General features: G+C 42.0%; 1 long non-coding RNA gene across 1 annotated transcript in view; it reads left to right on the top strand.

Annotated features, from left to right (window-relative positions):
- LOC142098141 (uncharacterized) overlaps window positions 1-7,039 on the top strand; it is a 10,528-nt gene extending 3,489 nt beyond the window's left edge. Inside the window, exons 2-3 of the long non-coding RNA XR_012678303.1 lie at window positions 6,264-6,317; window positions 6,842-7,039. This is a non-coding gene — a long non-coding RNA (uncharacterized LOC142098141). The remainder of the gene's footprint in view (window positions 1-6,263; window positions 6,318-6,841) is intronic.
- Window positions 7,040-7,622: the final 583 nt, after the last annotated feature.

A 7,622-nucleotide genomic window follows, 5' to 3' on the forward strand; every position in this document is an offset into this window, starting at 1 on the left:
TTCCCATGCTGTCATTGGAAACCCCCTAGCTTATAAATAATCTTGCGTCTTTCAATTTTTCATTCTCCATTGCGTTTCGTTGTTCTGTTTATGGGTTTGTTATTTTGCCATAAGAAAAAAGAAAAGAAGAGTAATGGACAACTACAGGACCTTGGATGTTTTTTTTGGGGATACCTACAGGACCTGGGAATTTTATGGTCAAGCCTTAAGGATTACTAGTTTACAAGACTGGATCCATTACAGATGAAGACAACAGATGGTAAGTATATTTGGGGATTTATTATTTTTAATAAAATTATGTGGTTTAAACGAGATGTTTGATTTATTTACATTTTACTTTGTGGTACTACATGGCTCAGTGGGTCCTGGGTGTCAGAACATGCTGGCACTTGTGGTTCTCTAAGTGCCAGCATGCCCTGGCTGCCATGGGTATGCTGGTGATTGTAGTTCTACAAGCACAAGCATGCCCAGACTGTTAATGGCAGCCGGGGCTGGCTGGGACTTGAAGTTCCACAAACTAAAATAGCGTTTTAAATATTATTTTTTTACACTTTATTACCCCACACTCACAAAGAAAGACAGGGATAATTCAAAGATTGACAGCTCTTTTAGCTTTCATAGCATTTTCGAACAATATTTTTGGGGCACATAAAAATGTCTGTAGTCATGCCAATTTGAACTCTTGCTTATATTCCGGCAGTGCAGACATTGTGGTATCTTGTAAATTATTATTAATAATGATGTACATGGCAATGTTATATCATTTTATTCAGCAAGGGTTCCCATTATGCACAGATCTATCTGAATACCAGTATCTTTACTACAGTATATTTAAAATTCAAGGAAAGGTGAGTTTGTCTCTGAAAAGAAAATCATAACAGGCACTCATCCTTTCATAATAGTTGGTATTGTTGTATATTAAAATTAAATTAGAGTTGAAAAACTCAATCTATTTTGCACTGCCTTGGGTCATTTCACTTAATGGTTTTATTTAAACTTACGGCAAGATCTGACTGAGAGCAATTTTTAAAGCAGTAACCTAAAAGAAGGAAGTGTAGTTACTAATTACATTATATACGGCGTGCACTTAAAGCACTCCCTACGCTTTCTCCTTGGACTATTTCATTTTACTGCAATCTGTGGATAGATTTTCTTTGAGAACATTGTTACCATAATCTCAGCTACAATGCATTAGAAACTAGCAAGGAGGTTATTTATAATACTTGTGTCATATCACATGTAATTAACCTAACAAGATATCATATCTGAGACAGGAGGTTACATTTAAGACAGTTTTAAAGGTTTAATTTAACAAAAATAACACATTTAAAAAGAAATCTAATTGGGAGCATCATCATCAACATTTATTTATATAGCGCAAGCAAATTCCGTAGCGCTTTACAATTGGGAACAAACATTAATAAAACAATACTGGGTAATACAGACAGAGAGGTAAGAGAACCCTGCTCGCAAGCTTACAATCTATAGGACAATGGGAGTTTGAAACACAAGGGCATGTGCTACATCATATTGCACAATGGACCAGCTAGAATGCAAAGGTAAAAGTATTGAGTGGGCTGTGTGTGTAGCAATGTTGGTCAGAGGGTTGTTGTCTTGTGTTAGCTGTGTAGAGGGTGGTAATAGGGTAACCTAGGGAGATTAAGATGATGGTTGAGGAATATCATAAGCTTGTCTGAAGAGGTGGGTTTTCATAGAACGCTTGAAGGATTGAAGACTAGAGGAAAGTTTTACTGTGCGAGGGAGGGAATTCCACAAAGTGGGTGCAGCCTGAAAAAAGTCCTATAACCGAGAATGGGAGGATGTGATGAGAGGGAAAGCGAGACGCAGATCTTGTGCAGAACAGAGGTGTCGAGTTGGGAGATATTTTGAGCATGTTGTAAGTACATAGCAAAAATAATTTTCTACTCCGTTTCTCAAAAATTGGGTTCTTAACTTGGCTCTAAGTCGTGGGTAACATATGCGCCAATTTAGTCGTATTTTCTGCTTTATAAAAAAGCAGAGAGTTAATCAGAGTGTCTGGCATCCATACAGGGAGGTCACACAACACATCCAATCAGAGGAGGAGGATGTGCATTTTGCTTCATGTGCTCTTCCTTCTTCCTTTGCGGGCTCTGGACTGAAGGTAAGTTTTTGGACTAAAGGTCACTGGAGGACAATTGAGTGTCTTGTGAGGAGGTATTAGGTATGGTATGTGGGTGTCATGTGGGGAGGTCTGGGTGGTATATGGGGTGGCACGATAGGCATGTGGGAAGCCCTGATGGGCACATGTGGAGGTCTGGGTGCCATGTGGTGAGGTCTACGTAGCATTTAGTGAGGTCTATGTGGCATGTGAGGAGTTTAAAGTGGCATGTCTCATGCCCTTGAGTTGCCTGTAATCACATAGGGATAGTGTGAAGAAGGAATGGCTTTCAATATGTCTGACTGGTTGTGATGGGAACAAACAAAAAAACTTTTTCTGGTTGTATAAATACTTAGCTAGAAGTAGATTAGACAGAATAAAGCAAGGTAATAAACTCCAGTCAAATGGAGGTGGAAAATGGTTATAATCTCACACATCACTTTTCACATCACCTTACTAAACTCATCTCAGTTGTCTTTGGGCCAGTTCGAAAACTCTGATGCTGACATCGGGACATTGCTTATACTCCACGTGTCAGAACAAGGAACATCAGGTTGGGTCCACAATTAATTGGGAACATCTGCTCCCTACGTTTGCTTCATACAACTCAAGCATAGTTACATTGTAGTATTAAGCAGCTCTTCACCTCTACCACAACCATTATCTAACCAGCAAAGAACATTTACTGGGGGCACCAACCTTACATAACCAGGTAGGACCTGGCTGACAATCAGCCCTCCCTCCGGGTGAGAACCCCAAGCTGTTGTATTGTGAGAGGATTATTATTAGATTGATCAGAGGGTTTGGGAAGGAGATTGTGGATACGAGACAAAATGATTTCTGTTACTTACAAACCTGCGCAAATGCTGCTTCTCCCTCCTCTGTGATGTCACTATTCTGTATTTTAGTACATTTCCTGCTTGTTCAGGTGTGAAATTAATGCTAAGAATAGAACAAATAACTGTCTAATTACTATCATCAACTGAACAGTCTTTCCTGTAAGGCTGTTATTAGGACACCTGTCTGCAGTGTTAATTTGCTCTAACTTGATTTTGCAGACTAATTTCTCTTTAAAAGAAAACTATAACTGAAATGCTAACCGCTATTGAGGGCTTTTAGACCAATTGCAGAAACCTGGGTTTAAATAATTGATAATAAGTGTGTTTTTTAACATCAATTCATTAATACAGGCCAGCTTACAGTAATTGAAAAATGTGTAAATCTGGTGCAATGGAAACGGAGAAATATATAATCTGTAAAATAGGTGCCTCTGGTGACCCTGGATGGAAAGCTGCACCTACCAGTTAGTAAAGATGTTCCTCATGGGGCCCTTCTATGCCATGTATTTGTCTGGGATATCCTGGAGAACAGTGGTGTAAATAAAAATTACTGCTGGCTCCGTGCTCAAACTCAAAATGATACCCACCCTCCAGATTCTTCCATCTCAAAAGAATAGTCAACCCCTTTAGCTGGCCACACAGTGCGATTCTGCCCAAGACACCATCAATTTTGGCAACACACGCAAGTGGACAAATAGGACAAAATCAGGCCCCTTGGGCGGACCAGGCAGACCGATCTCTCACTGTGGCCAGTTAGTGCAGTCAAACAATGGCAGAGCAGACAGCTCCGTAGGGGCCGTCTGCGGGTTCTATAAACTGCTTTTACCAACATGCCCTATAATGATCTGATCAATTTCACTTAGATTGTTATTGGACATGGATTTTTTTTTTCTGACAACATGGGGCATATTCAATTGTCTGCGGAAATGCCAAAAATCTTGCACTCCGCGCACTATTACGGTAATATGCGGAAAATTTTTTATTACGGTAGTTTTCTCGCTGGATTTCAGCTCACATCTCCCTGAGCCGCGAGATGAAATCCAGCTAACTAGTATCGTAATAACGGTAGTAGTTTTAACGCCGTGGAAACCCGCGGCAATTGAATATGCCCCCATATGTTTTGGGACCATACTTACAAAAAGCCATATAGCATTTGGATCCAAACTTGGGACTGTCCATTAAAATTAGGACCGTTGTAAGGCTAACCACTGAGCCACCGTGCTGCCCCAAAGTTGTTTAACTTGCAAAAAAATACCAAACGTTCACTCCATAGCTAGGTTTAGACGCATAGGGATGAGGATATATAGCCACATCAGGCAGCATAAAGACTAGGTACACTGATGGTTGCAACACATATTTAAATAATTTATATCTCACTAAATATAGCGAACCTGTATGTTTAATCTATTGCCAATACAATATAGGATGGAACTTTTTCAGGATACAAATGAATTGATAATTTATTGTGTCTTTCTAGTGTACTATGCGCAGAACTGCAATTTGTTTGCATTATGGTTAGATTTATACTTTTGTCCAATGACATATATACCATCTGCACCAAACAAATACAGACTTTCAAGCTGAACTCATTAAAAAGTAGATTTTTATCTGGCATCATTTGTCTTTGAAGAAATAGCAAAGCATCACAATGTTCCAATCAGTCTCTGATTTACAAAGCAATCTTTAAAATTGAGTTAGTTAGCTTCCTTATCCAAAAATCTAACTATGCTACATCTGAGGTATCTGTAATCCATGTGGGCAAAAGATATCAAATGAAGCCTTAATGAATTCCGCTAAACATGCAACTTTTATGGCATTTCAAATCAGTGAAGCAGTCAACTGTTTCATCGCCAGGAATGGACAGTGCTGTATTTAGTTCACCTCATTTAGGAAGTAGCACACTAAGGCCCCTTATCTAGCGTTAAAAGTAAGTCCAGATAGAAGGTGCAATTTTGCACCTTGGCAACATCATCATCATCATCACCATTTATTTATATAGCGCCACTGATTTCGCAGCGCTGTACAGAGAACTCAATCACATCAGGGCCCTCTTAAAAACATCTTGGGCCCCCGGGCACAGCAGTGCACCGGGGCCCCTATATATACAAAAAAGAAAAAAATTATTATATATATGGGCCCTGCAGCCCAGGGGGGCCCGTCGGAGGCAGCGAAAAAAAAAAAAACCTGAAAAAAAAAGAAGAAAATACTTACCTTGCGGTCAGCTGGTGATCCGGCTCCCTCCATGGTCTCCTCCTCCATCGTGCTCCGCAATGGATGTCTGGCGGGTGTGATGACGTCACGCCCGACATGCACTGCGAGCGCGACACCCCGGACACCTGCCCATTGTGCCCAATGGGAATGACGGCCGTGAATCACATCAGTCCTTGCCCCATTGGAGCTTACAGTCTAAATTCCCTAACACACACACACACACACAGAGACAAACAGAGAGAGAGAGAGAGACTAGGGTCAATTTTGATAGCAGCCAATAAACTTACTAGTATGTTTTTGGAGTGTGGAGGGAAACCGGAGCACCCGGAGGAAACCCACGCAAACACAGGGAGAACATACAAACTCCTCACAGATAAGGCCATGGTCGGGAATTGAACTCAAGACCCCAGTGCTGTGAGGCAGAGGTGCTAATCACTTAGCCACCGTGCTGCCCCACAGCATGGTGGCCATGTTGCGCTGCAGAGTGGGGCTAATTTAAAATGTGTAGATAAAAAGTTGCCCAGTATTTGTGTGCTAGATCCAAAATCTTCCATTCATGCCCCCAAAAAATGCATTTGCACAACTTGTATCACAGAATGGGTGTGCTGGTGTAAATTTGCAACCTTTAGCTGGATTTGCCCTTAACTCTAACTCTAAATGATGATTATATCATAATTTCCAATATTTTCTAATATACCTTAGATGCTTGCCCCCTCTAGGCTGCTATTGCTGTACTGCCTGCCCCCGCCAGGACCGAGCGTTGTGACCAAAACCTATAGCATATTCTATACATCAGGCATATAAATGTTTTCTTCAAGTAATTAAAAGATCCTTAATTTTATGCTGACAAAAATATTATAATATGCTTCTACAATTCTTTAACTTGCACCCAGGCTAATGTAGGTATATTATTGAATAGATTATTTGCACAAACAAAATAGAGGAAGAAAACTTAAATAATAATAAAAATAAACATCTCTGGATTAAAAGGAGTATCCACAATGGTCTTTTCTATAGTCAACAACTGCAATGCCCATTTAGTTTTATTTTTTTATGATTCTTTATTTTATTAGGTCAGCAGATGGAGAATCACATCAGAACAGACCGTCACTTTACAGTCAGTACAAGTAAGATTTGTAAAAACATAACATTAAACATTCCTGAGTTTGACTTGTTTTATTCGTGAGGGAGTCTAGAAAAAGCAAAGGGAGGGATGGGAGTGGGAAAGAGGTAGGTTAGAGAGGAGGGTGGAGTAGTTACAGGCATTTTGTGTTTTAATAAGAAGGTCAGTGATTCTGGTTTTGAATTGGAATAATAGCATAGCTTCCAACATTCAGAATCCCCAAAGTGGGACAAAATAAGTCCCGCCCCTACCAGTCGAAACTCCAGGCAGTTATGCCCCAAACGCCACCCACAAATGACCATATTTGTTCAAAGCCCACCCACATTCCCATTAAGTCCCACCCCTTTTGCAGGCTGCAAATCGGGACAGCCCACCAAAAAGAAGAGGGAGGTTTAATTAGGACCAAAGGAGAATAAACGCCAATTGTGTGCCAGCCCTGCACTAACTAAGTGAGGGGAGGGTTAGGGGAGGATAAAGGGAAACGAGTTAGGTAGTTGTATTGTATGTTAAAATGTGTTTTATTCACAGACGAGGCACAGCAAGGATGAAAGCGGCTATGGGGGGCGTTAGTGGCAGGCATGAGGATACCCCCCTTTGAAAGTGCAGCTGAAATTCTCGATACCACCCTTAGGGGGGGTCTTGTAAGAAGCCAGGATAAAGGGGAGTAGGATTCTCAGGCCTGGAGGTGCCAGGGGGCATTGAGGTCCCCCAGTTATGGCAGAAGTTGATGGATGCACTGCTGTTTTCTTTGCCACCTTTCAAAAGATTGATTGTAAAATAAAGCTGTGACCTCTTTCTCACCAAACAAATCCCATGTCTTTATTTCAATGAAAAGGGGGTGGGTAGCAAGAAAGGGGGCATCAGCAGGGCTGGATTAACCATAGGGCTAACTGGGCTACAGCCCAGGGGCCTCGGGCATCCAGGGGGCCCTTGAAAGTGCTCAGCAGCAGTATTGATCGGTCGGGGGCGGGGGCGCTCCCAACCCGAACAGTGCTGCTGAGCACTTTCACTGCAGTACTTCCCCGGCGCGCTGTAGTCTCCTTACTGAGGAGATCTCGTGAGTCTCGCTCTCACGAGATCTCCTCAGTAAAGAGTGTACAGCACGCCGGGGAAGGAGGAGAAGGAGGTAAGTGCCGGGGGGGTGCGGCTCGGATCACGGGGGGGGGGGGGCCTCACGGGGGAATGGAGGCCCCCTTAGACCAGGGGCCTCCATTCCCTTAATCCGGCCCTGGGCATCAGTCATTGTTGGGAGGTATGTGATAGTCACAGGTTTCTAAGTGTTGGGTGAAAGGGGGTTGTTTCAAGGTTT

This window comes from Mixophyes fleayi, chromosome 7 (assembly GCF_038048845.1).
Source record: "Mixophyes fleayi isolate aMixFle1 chromosome 7, aMixFle1.hap1, whole genome shotgun sequence".
In the NCBI taxonomy this organism is placed as follows: domain Eukaryota; kingdom Metazoa; phylum Chordata; class Amphibia; order Anura; family Limnodynastidae; genus Mixophyes; species Mixophyes fleayi.